The 14,810-nt window shown below is 41.6% G+C and overlaps 1 protein-coding gene across 3 annotated transcripts in view; it reads right to left on the reverse strand.

The window, feature by feature from the left end:
* The window catches only part of NUMB (NUMB endocytic adaptor protein), a 162,386-nt gene that overhangs the window by 76,981 nt on the left and 70,595 nt on the right, over nt 1-14,810 (reverse strand). For all 3 annotated transcript variants that reach the window (XM_089686876.1, XM_089686877.1, XM_089686875.1), the window contains exon 2: nt 14,363-14,405. The gene's annotated coding sequence lies outside the window, so the exon portion shown is untranslated. The remainder of the gene's footprint in view (nt 1-14,362; nt 14,406-14,810) is intronic.

Raw genomic sequence — 14,810 nt, forward strand, 5'->3', positions numbered from 1 at the left:
AAATCTATCTCTCAACCCCCCACCTCACCCCCTTGGTCTCAGCCCGAATCACACACCTACTGAGCGACATATCAGACTGGATGTCGCTCCACTTCGTTAAACTAAACCTCTCCAAAACCGAGTTTCTTGTCTTCCCCCCAGCCCGGACACCACCCCCCATTGATTTCTCCATCACATCCAACAACGCTACCATCAAACCCGCCCCGCAGGCCAGAGTACTGGGTGTCATTCTGGACTCCAACCTATCCTTCCAGCCCCAAGTCCAATCTTTAACAAACTCGTGCAGACTCCACCTCCGCAACATCGCCAAAATCCGCACGTTCCTAACCCCAGAAACCACTAAACAGCTCATCCACTCCCTCATCATATCACGACTCGACTACTGCAACTCCCTCCTCACTGGCCTGCCTCGCCGCTGGCTATCCCCTCTTCAGTCCATCCTGAACACGGCTGCCAGACTCATTCACCTTTCCAACCGCTCTGTCTCCGCCACCCCCCTCTGCCAATCTCTCCACTGGCTTCCGATTGCGCAACGGATCAAATTCAAAATCCTAACGCTGACGTACAAAGCTGTCCACCATACTGCCCCGTACTACATCTCTGACCTAATATCCAAGTACCGCCCAACACGCACACTCCGCTCCTCACAAGACCTCCTTCTCTCTAGTTCCCTGGTCTCCTCCTCCCATGCCCGCCTCCAGGACTTCTCCAGGGTGTCACCCATCCTCTGGAACTCCCTGCCCCAACCCATCAGATTATCACCTACTCTCCTCTCCTTTAGGCGCACCCTGAAAACCCATCTCTTCAGGGAAGCCTACCCCACCCCCTGCTAACTTGCCGACCTCCTCCACTCTTCCTACCACTCCATCCCCCACAGCTATCTCCTCCTGTGCCACCACCCCCTCCCTCCTAGATTGTAAGCTCGAAAGAGCAGGGCCCTCGATCCCCTCATGTTTTGCATTGTATTGGTATTGTTCTGTCACATGTTCTGTCTCCCTTTGTAATGTACAGCGCTGAGCGAACTATTGGCGCTTTATAAATACTGTATAATAATAATAATAATAATATTTCTATTACAGGTCTATCAGTGCTAAAGGTCATGTACTTGCTTCATGCACATCACCCTTTTAGTGGCTTAAGAGGAGAAAAACAGATGGATCACAAGGACGGGATGGATAAAATATGATTTTATAGCTATAGGATAAATATAGGCAACAGTTTAAAATACATACAAATAGAAGAAAATTAGTCTGAAAAAAAGTCCTGCGGCAGATATAAGTGGGATCATATTTTTCGGTTGGATATGATTTTTATTACTCTTAGAAAGCTTCTCGGTGGGTATTCATAGAATACAGAGAAGGGACACTATACGAACGATTTCCCAAAAAAGCGCCATAATCCTGCAAAGAACTCTCATTGCTGCCACTTGTGATAGTGAACACTAGTTCTAAACTCTGGAACCTAACACGGGTCTTGAAGAACAAACTAATTATGCTGATAAACAGCAAAATGTTGTCCGAAAAAGCAGCTAACACTTCACTGCTGACTGCTAGATTAAGGGGCTGTGTGCTTTAAAAGCTTGCATGATCTTTCACTACAGATTTTCATTAAAAGGCATAAAACTCAGTTTTTGCTATTCTTTCACACATACACTTAGCCAATTAATGTATAGACTTTATTTTTACTGCATACTATTTTCAGCAGATTCTCCAAAATTAGCAAGCTGTTACCTCTCATGAGATGACACCATGTTCAGTGACAGCTTATAGAAGCTGCATTCCTTGCTTATCACCAAGTGCCTCCTCTATGGGCTGCTGACCAGTACAAGAGACTTAGTAGCAAAGTGGATAAGGATATTAAAAACAAAAAAAAAGATTTTTTTTATTTTTAGCAAATTTATTGTTAATAAAATGCTTTTGGGAGTACAATTCTATTAAGAATGTAGCCTATTCAGCATGAAATGGAGCTTAGTTCTGTAGCATGAGGCTGTATATTCTGCAATATTGAAATTTTTGGTAAACTCATTCAATGAATCCAAGCTTTGCAAGCTGAGATAACATGCACTGCATTGGTGCATTCACACAATTTCACAGTAACCATGAGAAAAAACATGAAATAAAAGAATTTGAGCGGTTCTCCAGCTATGTGTGATTAATCTATTAACCTAAAATCGGTTCTGATATCGCTGTTTTATGAACCTCACAGCTTATTATTCTAAAAAGGAAACCTTCGTTTGGTTTGCAAATATTAAAGATTCTAACTACCAGCAAGAATGAGTCGGATTCCTTACATTTAAAGAGCACCTGTCATTTTAGATTAATCATAGCAACACCTGATAGTGGGCAACCACTCACATGCTGCCGCCACGTCCCTCACCTTGTTGTGGCACTGCCGCATCATCAGCTGTCCCATTAACCACTTACCCCCCCTTCCTGACCAGGCCTTTTTATGCTATTCGGCACTGCACTATTTCAACTTGTAATTGCGCGGTCATGCAATGCTGTACCCAAACAAAAATGTCCTTTTTTTCACACAAATAGCTTTCTTTTGGTGGCATTTGATAACCTGTGCGCTTTTTATTTTTTGCACCATAAACAAAATTTACATTAAAAAAAATAAATTAAAAAAATTTGAAAAACAATTTTTTTTTACATTCGGCTATAAAAAAAAATATATAGTATAACTCAAAGTTAATCATAAATTTAGGCCAAAATGTATTCTACTACATGTTTTCGGTAAACAAAAATCCCAATAAGTGTATATTGATTGCTTTGTGTGAACGTTATAGCGTTTAACTATGGTATAGATACTGCAATTTAAACCATTATTTGCTATACAGCGATGTGCTAGCTTAACTGACAATTGCGCAGTCATGCAATGCTGTACATTAATGACATTTATATCCTTTTTTTCCCCCACACAAATAGAGCTTTCTTTTGGTGGTATTTGATCACCTCTGGGTTTTTTTTTTGCGCTATAAACAAAGAGAAAATGTAAAAAAAAAAAAAAAAGAAAAAAAAGAAAAAAAAAAGGATGCATTTCGGCCTCAAAAAATATCCAATAAACCCAAATTTTATCATAAATTTAGCCCAAATGTATTTTGCTACATCTTTGGTAAAAAAAAAATCCCAATAACTGCATATTAATTGGTTTGTGTGAAAGTTATAGCATCTACAAACTCTGGTATAGATAAATGGACTTTACACAGCTTTTTCCCTTCTATCACATTAATTGAGGTGCTAAAATACCAGCGCAATACAAACACACCCAAATGACCCCTTTTCGGAAAGTAGACACCCTAAGCTATCTGCTGAGAGGCATGTTGAGTCCATTGAAGAATTTTATCCCCCCCTCCAGCCACACGTTTTTGGAAAATGACAATAAAAAAAAAAAAAAAAAAAAAAAGAAGGATACACACAAAGTTGTCATTCAAATGATATATTGCTCATGCATACCATGGGTATACATGGAATTACACCCCAAAATACATTCTGCTACTTCTACGGAGTATGGAGATACCACATGTATGAGACTTTTTGGGAGCCTGGCCACATACAGGAGCCTGAAATCCAATGACCACTTTGAAAGCCTGAAGGTGCGAAACTTTCTCATTTCACTTCCTCACTACCTATCACAGTTTCGGAGGCCCTGAAATGCCAGGATAGCACCAAACACCCCCCCCCTAAAATTACCCCTTTTTCAAAAGTAGACACCTCAAGGAATTTAAAAAGGTATTGTGAGTATGTCACATTAGTACTCAAGCAGTGATTTTTCAAACGCAAATTTGTTTTGACAAAAATACACTAACTTCTAGTCTTCATGCACACTGGACATTTTTACAGCTGCTGTTTTTAGCTTTTGATGTTTTTTTCTACAGCCAGTAAATTCCGCAGCATGTTATCCTATGTGTCCATAGGTTGTAAGGCTGCACACATAGATTGTAATCAATGATTTTTGGCAGGGACGTTTTTTTGGCTGGGAAAAAAAAACCCAAGAACTAGTTCTAGAGTTTAGCTGTAAAAATGCACGAATGTTGAAAAACGCGGTTGTGACGGAGGGTAGGCAGGACAGAACACACTGTCCTGTAGATGGCAAACGCACAAAGCTTTATTGAGACAAAAAAGGATGACAGTCACTCAATAGGGGGGTTTGCAGGGAGGGTGACACTCATCGGTAGGGGAACAGCAAGGAGGGGCTAAAACACTTGTAGTCCAGTACGGGGGGGGGGGGGGGGGCAAAGAAAAAGTCTCTGTAGCAGATTGTAATCCAACAGGGGGAGTAGGGGGTTCAAGTAAAACGCATATGTTCACGGATCCGACAGGGTGCCTGGTCTCCCAGGGATACGAAAGTAGGACACAGGTACCTGTTGGGGTCCGGAATAGGCGAGTGGCCTCTCCCTTTAGGCTGGCAGGCGATCTCCCCCTAGGCTTGGGGTCTCAGGCAGCTGGCAGGTAATCTCCCCTTAGCTGGGGTCTCAGGCAGGTGGCAGGCGATCTGCCCCCAGGCTTGGGGGTCTCAGGCAGGTAGAAGGTAATCCCCCTTAGCTGGGGTCTCAGGCAGGTGTGGGCGATCTCCCCGTAGACTTGGGGGTCTCAGGCAGAGTCTGGTCACGAGGGTCCCGCCGCAGCTGGGCTCCCTCCGTGACTGCACAGCGGAATGGATGATCGGAGAGCCCGGCATCAGCCTCTTAAGCTGATGCAGGACGCTCTCCGGTCGTCCTGGCAACTGGGGGCGGCGTGCCTTTGTCCGGAGGCATCCGCGGGAACTCCTCATGCCCACGCTGCGGATGCAGAGATCGTGCGGCGTCAGCCTGACGCCGTGATGCGGAACATCTCTGCAGGGGGTTCGCACCTCTCCGTAGAGAGGGTGAACCTCGCTATCCTGTCCCCTCTGGCCTCGCTGGATGGGGATAAGATAGTGGCAGAGGTGAGAGGGGCCGCGCCTCTCGTCCTGCACAGCTTAACCTCAATGGGCCGCGGCAGGACGAGAGACAGCAGGGGGTCACCTCAGATGCGGGCCTGCGAAGGGGGAGAGCGGCCACTGTGACAGCGGTAAACCTACGTTTTTGGAGTTTTTGAGCAAAAAAAAAAAAAAAAAAAGCGTCAAGACACTGCTGAACGCTAATGCGAAAACGCTAAAAAAAAAAAAAAATATTATATACAGAAAAACCTCACGTTTTTAAGATGACTATACACAGCTAACATTACCAATGTACAAAAAAAAAATATATTGGCCAATTATTTGGTAAAATATAAAAGATGATGGCATGCCGAGTAAATAGATACCAAACATGAAATGCTTTAAAACTGTAAATGCCCCATGCAATGGCGACAAACTGCATACATTTTTAATAGAGGCAGCACAGTGGCTTAGTGGTTAGCACTTCCGCCTGGCAGTACTAGGGTCGTTGGTTCGAATCCCAACCACGACACCACCTGCCTGGAGTTTGCATGCTCTCCCTGTGCCTGCGTGGGTTTCCTCCGGGTACTCCGGTTTCCTCCCACACTTTAAAGACATGCTGGTAGGTTAATTGGATCCTTTCTAAATTGTCCATAGTATTTGCATGTATGAATGTGAGTTAGGGACCTTAGATTGTACGCCCCTTGAGGGTTAGGGACTGATGTGAATGTACAATATATATATATATATATATATATATATATATATATATATATAAATATATAAAGCGCTGCGTAAATTGACGGCGCTATATAAGTACCTGAAATAAATAAATATCCATAGGCAACGCTTTAAAAGCTACCATTTTAGATTTACAGAGGAGAGGTCTAGTGCTAGAATTACTGCCCTTGGGCTGCCGTTCACAGTGATACCTCACATGCATGGTGCAACTGCTGTTTACATACTAGCACAGGGTTAACACTCGCACATACAGGTGGGCGTGTGGGGGGCAAGGGTGCTTTTTTTTTTATTTTGATACATTTAATTATTTTTACACTGTCCCTTTCATTTTTTTTTATCACATTTAATGTTAACACAGGGAATGCATTGTCATATATTCTTTTTTGAGAAATCTGGGGTCTATCAGACTCTAGATAACTCCTCTGCCCTTACATTACCTAATCAAACCAGGATCAGTGTGATCAGATGCTTTCCCAATTTACAAATGGCGCGGTTTATATCCTGTGAAACTGAAGTGATGAAATACTTGTAGCTACCGATTTCTTAGACTGGAGACCAGAATGGTGCCAATCATCTCTATAATCAGTTCTATGGTCAGCTGGCAGCAGCACTGGCTGGTTTCTCAGGATCCCCCGATGGCACGGGACTACCAGAGAAGGCCGTGGAAGGCAGCGCGGGGGGAATCTTCAACAGCTGCTTGCAAAAACAATCCTGCAGCTAATTAGCCACTAAGATTGCTTTTAAATGAAAGCCAATCGCCGGCTGAAAACCGATACCAGGCATCATCCTGGTATACCCACTCAAAGTCCAGTGATGCACCAGGATGTCGCTGGTCCTTGTTGGGTATATGCTATGCTCTCTTTTTTTCCCCATTCAGCCCACAGGCTGCATAAAAAAAAAAAAAATATAAAAAAAGGAGAAATCTCTGCCAGAAAAAGTGTGTGGTATGCCCACCATTAGAATATACCACCCTGCATCCACCCACTTCTAAATGGTGAGCACACATGAAAATGTTCTTATTTTGTCATTCAGCCATTGGGCTGAACGTAAAAAAGGGATCCTAGCCCAATCCTCTATTCACATTGGTCCATGTGGATGAAGAAATATCTACCAAAAAATGTTTTTCTAAATATATACCAAACCATAGGGGCCATCTACCCACTGTCCACTCCATGCCCCCATGCTTCGGCATATATGCTTTTTATTTTATTTTATTTTTTTTTTAACTGTGGGTGAAAAATCTCATCCCACAGCGCTGCACACACCTACTTCTGTATATTCTGAGAGCAAGACCCTGTTGCTGTCAGAACAAGTTGGTGCTGCAGCTGAATGGCACTCCTGCAAAGAAAAGAAATGGTTAACAACAGTAACTCAAAACAACTTTATTGAAATATGTGGCCAAAAACACACACACACACACACACACACACACACACACACACACACACACACACATAAAATATACACACATACACACACCGAAGAATAAGGGCCATCCACCCACTGGCCACTCCAGGCCCCCATGCTTCGGCATAAATGTTCTTTTTTAACTGCGGATGAAAAATTTCATCCAACAGCGTTGCACACACTGACTTATCTATATTCTGAAAGCAAGTTCCTGTTGCTGTCAGAATAAAAACAGTTCGGTGCAGCTGAATGGCATTCCTGCAAAGAAAACAGCAATGGTTAACAATAAAACAGTAAAATCGTAACAGTAGAACAGTAACTCAAAAAAAAAAAAAAAAAAAAAAAAAACCATACAAACTGTTTTTGATTTTAAAAATTCTTTATTTTTTTGCACTTGCACTTTTTATTTTTTTATGTTTTTTTTTTTTTAAAACATGAACTTAACCAGACTGTAGTGTCTCAAAATGCAATAGCCAGTTTCCTGACTACCTAATATCTTTCGAGACCCTGTGCAAATATGTGCCCTGAATGTGCCATGCTGTACCGTATACTAATACTCCCACTAGTGTGTGGTAGCAACGGAAGCAGTCCTTGAGGCAGAGACCAGGTTGGCCAGGACAGGAGGGACAAAAAAAAAAAAAAAAAAAAAAAAAAGGAAAAAAGCAGGTGTCACACTTAATCCCATGTCTGCTACAGACACGACATCTTTTTTAGGGTGTCCTTTGGGTTGGGGTACCAGGAATGGCATCAAGCAAATGCCTTTCATGCAGCCGGCTAACTGCATCTGTGTTGGGGTTTTAGGTCATAGCACCTTCTGGATACAAATGTCCATGATTATCTGTTCCTCGAATCTTAGGAAGGATCCACTTTGTCCAGTTGCTATGGAAAAGCACAAAAGCATTATATAGAGCCAACTGAAATAAACAGACACTTTTTTGTACCAGCGTCTGGCTTTTCAGAAAAAGAAGTACGGCTTCATCATCTGGTCAGTGAAGTCCACCCCTCCCATGTTAAGGTTAAAGTCGTGGACACAGAGGGGCTTCTCAACAACACCAGCTGCCGTGGCAATTTGGATGGTCGTGTCTGCAAGAAAGGAAGACAGGACGAAAACATCCCATTTGTCCTTCCATTTCTTTGCAAGCAATTTCTCATTTGTCAAGCAGGCTTTTTCCCCCTTTCTAAAACGGGCATTTACAAGCCGTTGGAGGAAGCCCCAGCGATAGAGTCACAAGGTGCCACATGTGCCAATTCCAAGATTCTACAAATGTCTAAAGAGTGGCACGCTTGAATAAAAATTGTCCACGTATAGGTGGTTCCACGTATAGGTGGTACCACATATGGAAAAAGGATGACGCCAAGTCCCAAATTATCTTGCCACTGCTCCCCATGTAGTCTGGGCATCCGGGGGGCTCCACATGACTATCTTTTCCCTCATAAATCCAAAACTTCTATGTATAACCTGTTGCCCTCTCACAGGTCTTATATATCCTAACCCCATATCTGGCATGCTTGCTGGGTAGAAATTGTTTGAATGCAAGGCGGCCAGAAAAATTAAGGAGCGACTCATGAATGTAGATGTTAGGGACAGGAGTTAAGAGAATTCTTTTATATATAGATATCTTCTTAGTTACAGTGGTCAGCATAAAATGAGTACACCCCAACAGATTTGCCAGAAAACCTTTACTTTCCTTTCAGCATCAACATTTTCTATGGGACACTGTACTACAAAAATACAAAAAAAAAAAAAAAAAAAAAAAAAAAACTGTAGCTGCTGACTTAATAAAACACACTTACCTGTCAGAGTCCAGCGATGTTCTCACCTGTGCGTCCCTTCTCCCCTGCACGGTGCTGGCATCTCTACTGCGTGCACCAGGCTATGACAGCTTGCGGCTTCACAGCCTGGTGCCCACTGCACATGTGCGAGTCGTGTTGCGCCTCCTGATTGGTCCAGCAGTCTTCGAGACTGCAGGAGGAAGGAGGGGGCCGAACTTCTGGCTCACTTCGCCGCGGCAAACTGAGTCGGAAGTAGGAGTGGTTACCTGTCAAAACCAGGTATCTGCTCCCCCCCAAAAGGTGCCAAATATGGCAGTGGAGAGGGAGAGGAGGCAAATAAGTGGAACTCCGCTTTAACCTTACTTTCATGTAATGAGCTAAACAAATGTTCTATAAAATTCAGTTTTGTTCCCATTTTGGAAACTGTTCTTGTGTTCATTGAGATATTTATTAAAATCTTTCAAAAAGGGGTGTACTCATTTATGTTGAACAATGTATATCCCTCCCCCCAACCCCTCCATACTCCTATGCGAGCCACACTGTGCAGCCCATGGGAAGGTGAACAGCCACGTCTACAAACGTTTTGGTCAGTCACTTGCTTCTTCGTATCCATAAATAAAATCCCATTAAGGCCTATAAAGGAGGCCATCTAACATGCCTATAATAGAGATAACGTAAAAGATTGTAATCACCTATTGCATTACTTTTATTGTTTCCAGATCCAGCACACCTATTTTTTCACCTAGGCAAGAATGGCACGTTACAGAGCCATGGAGGCTTCAGCTTCTACACGGTGCTGGAGGAAGCTACTGATGTAATCAAAGAGAATGGCAACATAGTGCAAGGTAGGGCAGCCAAGCGACAGATCACAGAAGTTCAACACTGAAATCCCTAGGCAGGTAGTAATTTGGACTTTAAATTTGGTTAAAAACCCATAATATAAAAAAAAAATACCAAAAATGTGATAAATTTGAAGACAATTTTGCATTTTGTAAAAATCATGACGTCTAGGAGTTTTTTCAATATTTTATTTGTTTTCAGCACACCAAAATACATGGAAATTAGATGAAAATAATCAAACCAGCTTTTTAGTCGCAGACCTGTGTTATTATGGAGGTTCAAAATAAAAAGGTAAGAAGCAGCCAGAAAAAAAAAAAAAAAAAAAAGTTGGATAACTGTCTCCTGAGGGTAGAAGGCCATTTTAAAAAAAAGACCTTCCCATCGTGCTGCTCGTGCATACAGCTTCGTACACTATGATCGCTGTGCAAATCTCATTGTCATGACCAATCACAGAGACCACACACAAAGGCTGCATATTGCAGCCAGCACTTTTTCCACAGCCGATCGGTGTGAGAGAAAATAGTGTTTCCCCAGAGCATCACCAAAGCAGGCAGCCTGTGTCGCAAATCAATAGGCATCCTAGTATAGTGTCACTAAGGGAAGGAAAAAAAAAAAAGTTTTTCCTCAAAAATGTAGGTTTTTTTACATAGTCAAAAACCCAGTGATAAATAAAAAGAACCAAATAAAAGCGGCTTAAAAAATGATATAAAATTAAGGTGGGTAGGGTGAGTGTTGCATGACTGAGTAATTATCAAAGCATTTCCGTGCCCAATACTGGAAAATGACCTGGACAGGAAAGGGGTTTGACATGCTGGTCTTTAAGTGATTAAAGTACAAACATTTGGGGCAGCACAGCGGCTAAGTGGCTAGCACTTCTGCCTGGCATTTCTAGGGTTGCCGGTTCAAATCCCAACCATGGCACCACCTGCCTGGAGTTTGCATGTTCTCCCTGTGGCTGTGCGTGTTTCCTCCGGGTACTCCGGTTTCCTCCCACACTCCAAAGACATGCTGGTAGGTTAATTGGCTCCTGTCTAAATTGGCCCTAGTATGTGTATGTATGAATGTGAGTTAGGAACCTTAGATGATTGTACACCCCTTGAGGGTTAGGGACTGATGTGAATGTACAATATATATGTAAAGTGCTGCGTAAATTGATGGCGCTATATAAGTACCTGAAATAAATTTGGAAACTGCCAATTATCTAATAAGGAGTTGTTGCTATCATTTGTTCACTTACAAAATCTTGTATAATAATAAAATTCTAGATTTTATTGTCAACGCTTATGAATAACCTGCCCAAGCATGCGCAATACAAAATAGGATTTTTGACCTGCCAGTAAAATAAGTTTTCTGCAGTACAGTACACAAACAAAAAAAAAAGGAAGGAGGATGGGGGGCTGCAGCTACTTCCTGAACTAAGATTTTAACTAGAAGGTGAGAGGCCAAAGGTCTCTGAAACAGAACAGGCAAGGCTGAGATTTGTCCCTTAAATCATATTAAAGGCCAGATGTTGATCAATGACCAGACCACAGACCAGACTGGAGGAAGGATTGGAAACATCTTCCAGAATACTTTCTAGGATGAAAAGTTTGTCAGCTCACACCAATCGAAGTAGGTCCTCCAGGTGTGCCGACAGGCTTTATGAAAAGTGGACTTCCTAGCCTTCAAAAGGGTAAGGATGAGAGAATCTAGAAGGCCCCTCCCCCTGAGGCCCATGGCTTCAATTACCATGCCATTAAATCCAGCAACCGAGAAGCAGGATGGGATGCTGACCCTTAAAAATAGAAGGTCCAGAAAATTTGAAAGAAGCCATGAAGCATCTACCAGACGTTCAAGTATACTTGTCAACAGGGCCAATGCAGTGCAATAGGACCAAGATACCCTTATTTTTGATCCTGCAACAAAGGCAATGGAGAATCTAGAGGGATATAAAAAGGTCAGATTAAATTTATTTCACGGCCTCACCAGAACATCTATTGCAAAGGCTTGACAGTTCCTGGACCTGGCAACAAACCTGTCCAGTGTGTTTTTGAATCTTGCCACTACAGAATCCACATTTGATGTCTCCCACCTTTGGCAAAGAGCTTGAAATACTTCTGAATGGAGAGCCTATTCTTCACAGCTCAAGACGCTGACAACTGAGAGTCTCTAAGCCAATTTTCCATGCCTGAGATAACGACAGCATACAGGGGCAGAACGTTATGCCCACAAGAGGATCAAGTTTGCTCCAAATACAGTATAACAATGTGTGGTGCCCCCTTGATGGTTAACAAGTCATTGTCCATCTGTATTCTTTTTGGTTGTCCTCACAATAAAAAGGAGTCCAGCACATTTTAGAATGTTTAAAAATGGAGCCTCCCCTCCACTGACAATCAAGCCCACTGCCCTGACAAGCTATCAAGGGCTACTTCCCAGCCCAACAGACTAGCATGCATTATGAGAACTGCCCACACGTGTGGAAGAAAATGCTTCCCTAACTCCAGTACCAGATTGGTAATCCACATCAAGGAATGTTTGGCCTTTGAGTTCAGATGCATTGGGAGGTCTTAGGACTGAGTCAGTTTGTCTCAAGTGGTCAGAACGTTGAGTTGCAACCAGTGAAACCAGCATATGGCACTGCCTCAAAAGGAGGCTACCATTTGATCCAAGTAGTGGCTGTGGTGCAGCTGGGTGATGAAGAAATCAACTGAAGAAACTGAGTAATGAGAGAAATGGGTACAGAGAGAACTTTCTCGCAGTACAGGAAAAAGGTCCAATTACCTACGATGCTGGCAAAAAAACTGAGGTTAGCTTGGAGTGGGAGGAGTTAGAGGCATGTCCCTAAAGCCTTTATTTTGTCACAGTCCAATCATCTATAGGTAGCTGCATATAACTCAATTTATAGAAGCCTGTGTTATGATGAACTTCACAATCAGGAAATTAAAGTCAGCTCAGTAACAAATCAACTCTTAGATGGCATTATTTTCTGTACTTTGCACTTGTTTGCATTATCAATGCATAATTTTTTTTCTGATACAGTAAGGAGGCCAGGAACTCTTCAACTGAAATGGTTGCTATTGTTCTGTCCCTCTTGGAGATATTCCACGCTTACTATCCTATTGACAAATTGATCAGTGAGACATTCATTGCAGATTTTTAGACCCATCACTACTAAAAATATTAAGACATTACGATAACTTTCCTAAATTCACTGTGATTCCCTCCCATAATCAGGACCAGTGTTGTAACAAAAAAAAAAAAAAAAAAGAAAAAGACCAGCTCAATGCAGTAAGGACTGACCTGGGGATGCTTGGAACGTAACCTGAAGCCCTATGCAAATTGTTAACCCACTGCACAAATGAGATTTGAGGCATTCTTTATGTACACTAGGTAGATAATTTTCCCAGAGATTCCTAGCTGTGCAACATAAAAAAAAAAACATTTCAGCTTTTCAAGCTTGTTGAACGTTTGCTGCAATACATTATCTATTGAAATGCATTGTGATCTGCATAGAGGTTTAGGTTTCTATGTCTTCTGCTTCTAGTAAGTGTAATGATGAGACCTTTGGTGTGAATCCATATTATATATTTGAACATATGCATAGCCTGCTGTAGTGTGAATAATGTCCCAGTTCCCCCATTACAGCACACCTATACAAGGCATTAATGTTGCCCTGATTACTGACAGATATACAGTCATAATTAGGAGACTTGGGTTACATCTGGACTATATAGTTTCTACAATTAAACTTCAACTATACAGCAACTGATGTGCCCCAAGCATCACTAGGAGGTCAGGATATACTCTGACTATATGTCTTTTACAATGTATTTGTCTAGCTGTTCACAGTGCTAACTAGCTTCAAAAGACACTGATGCAATATGGAACAAAGGACTGAATGCACCACTTAGGATTTGCCAAGCTTTCAAAACCATGCTCTTCTGTTTATGCCCATTAGGCATTGCTGTGCTTTTGAATTGCAGCTCCTTTTTTCACCCATTTAGGACCCTTCTTTCACATATTCACCAGGGTCTAGATTAGCAATTTGATCTAATGTGTACTGATCTGTTTGGATTACTGCATGTGCACATAAACCAACTGAACGGTTTGTGACTTTTCTATTTATTCCTCCTTTGCCTTGCTTGTATTAGTGTTATTGCTCTTATTTTGTAAAGAACTGTGTGGTTATTTCATGCTATGACTTAGTCTGTTATTTACTCTTACATGAACTGGCATTGATGGATTATTTCTTTATATGCAACATTGTCTGGATATAGTATACTTTGAATGACCAATAAAGTCCTACACTGCTAGAAAATTTGTAGCAGGTTTTCTATTGGTTCCTTCTAAATGGTTCCCTGTGGATTAACTCTGGCTTTTTCAGGAGACAACCTCAAGCTTCATACACCACTACCCTAATGAATCAACAATTACATGCGTCTTATCAGTGAACAATTTTCATTTATGGAAAAATACATAGGCTGGCACTGCTGACCTCTGTCATCTGAATATACTACTCACTTATGTTGCATGTTTATTTCATGTTAGTGACACAGAAGTATCCACGCTACAAACAGCCAGGCAGTCTACTTTGTCTAAAGGAAATGTAGGCTGCCACTACAGACCTTTTGGTAGATTGATTTTAAAAGGGAAAAATAACCTAATTTGCATGTTTACAGTATAATCACAATAAAGGTTTGTAAGATACATGTACAGTATTTACCTTTGCAGTCCACTCTATGCTACCAAAGCTATTTATTCTGTCCCTGCAAGGAAAAAGAAAAATAGGTAAGGATATTTATTATTAAACAGACCTTAAATGATGCAGAGGTTAAAGGTATACAATCCTAAGAAACGAACAATATTAAAAGTATGCTAAAAAGACAAAAGTAAAAAAAAATACTTTGTCCTCTATGCCACATGACAGAGTCTAACGTGCTTAGGTACTGAGAATATACATTTTTACATTTTATTAGATGAGCCATTTCTTTTTCAAGCACTAAATCCATGCAGTTTTAGCGATTTCCCCAGACAGATTGTGCTCTAGATTAGTTCAATATCTCATGGAAATGTTTTTTATTTTATCCACTCATAGTATTCTGCAATACTACATACAAAACACTGGCTAACAGATAAGAAAATGAGATGGTAAATTAAGCAAATCTCATCTT

This window comes from Staurois parvus, unplaced genomic scaffold (genome assembly GCF_062004578.1).
Source record: "Staurois parvus isolate SC_StPar_1 unplaced genomic scaffold, SC_StPar_1.0 ptg000414l, whole genome shotgun sequence".
Lineage (NCBI taxonomy): Eukaryota > Metazoa > Chordata > Amphibia > Anura > Ranidae > Staurois > Staurois parvus.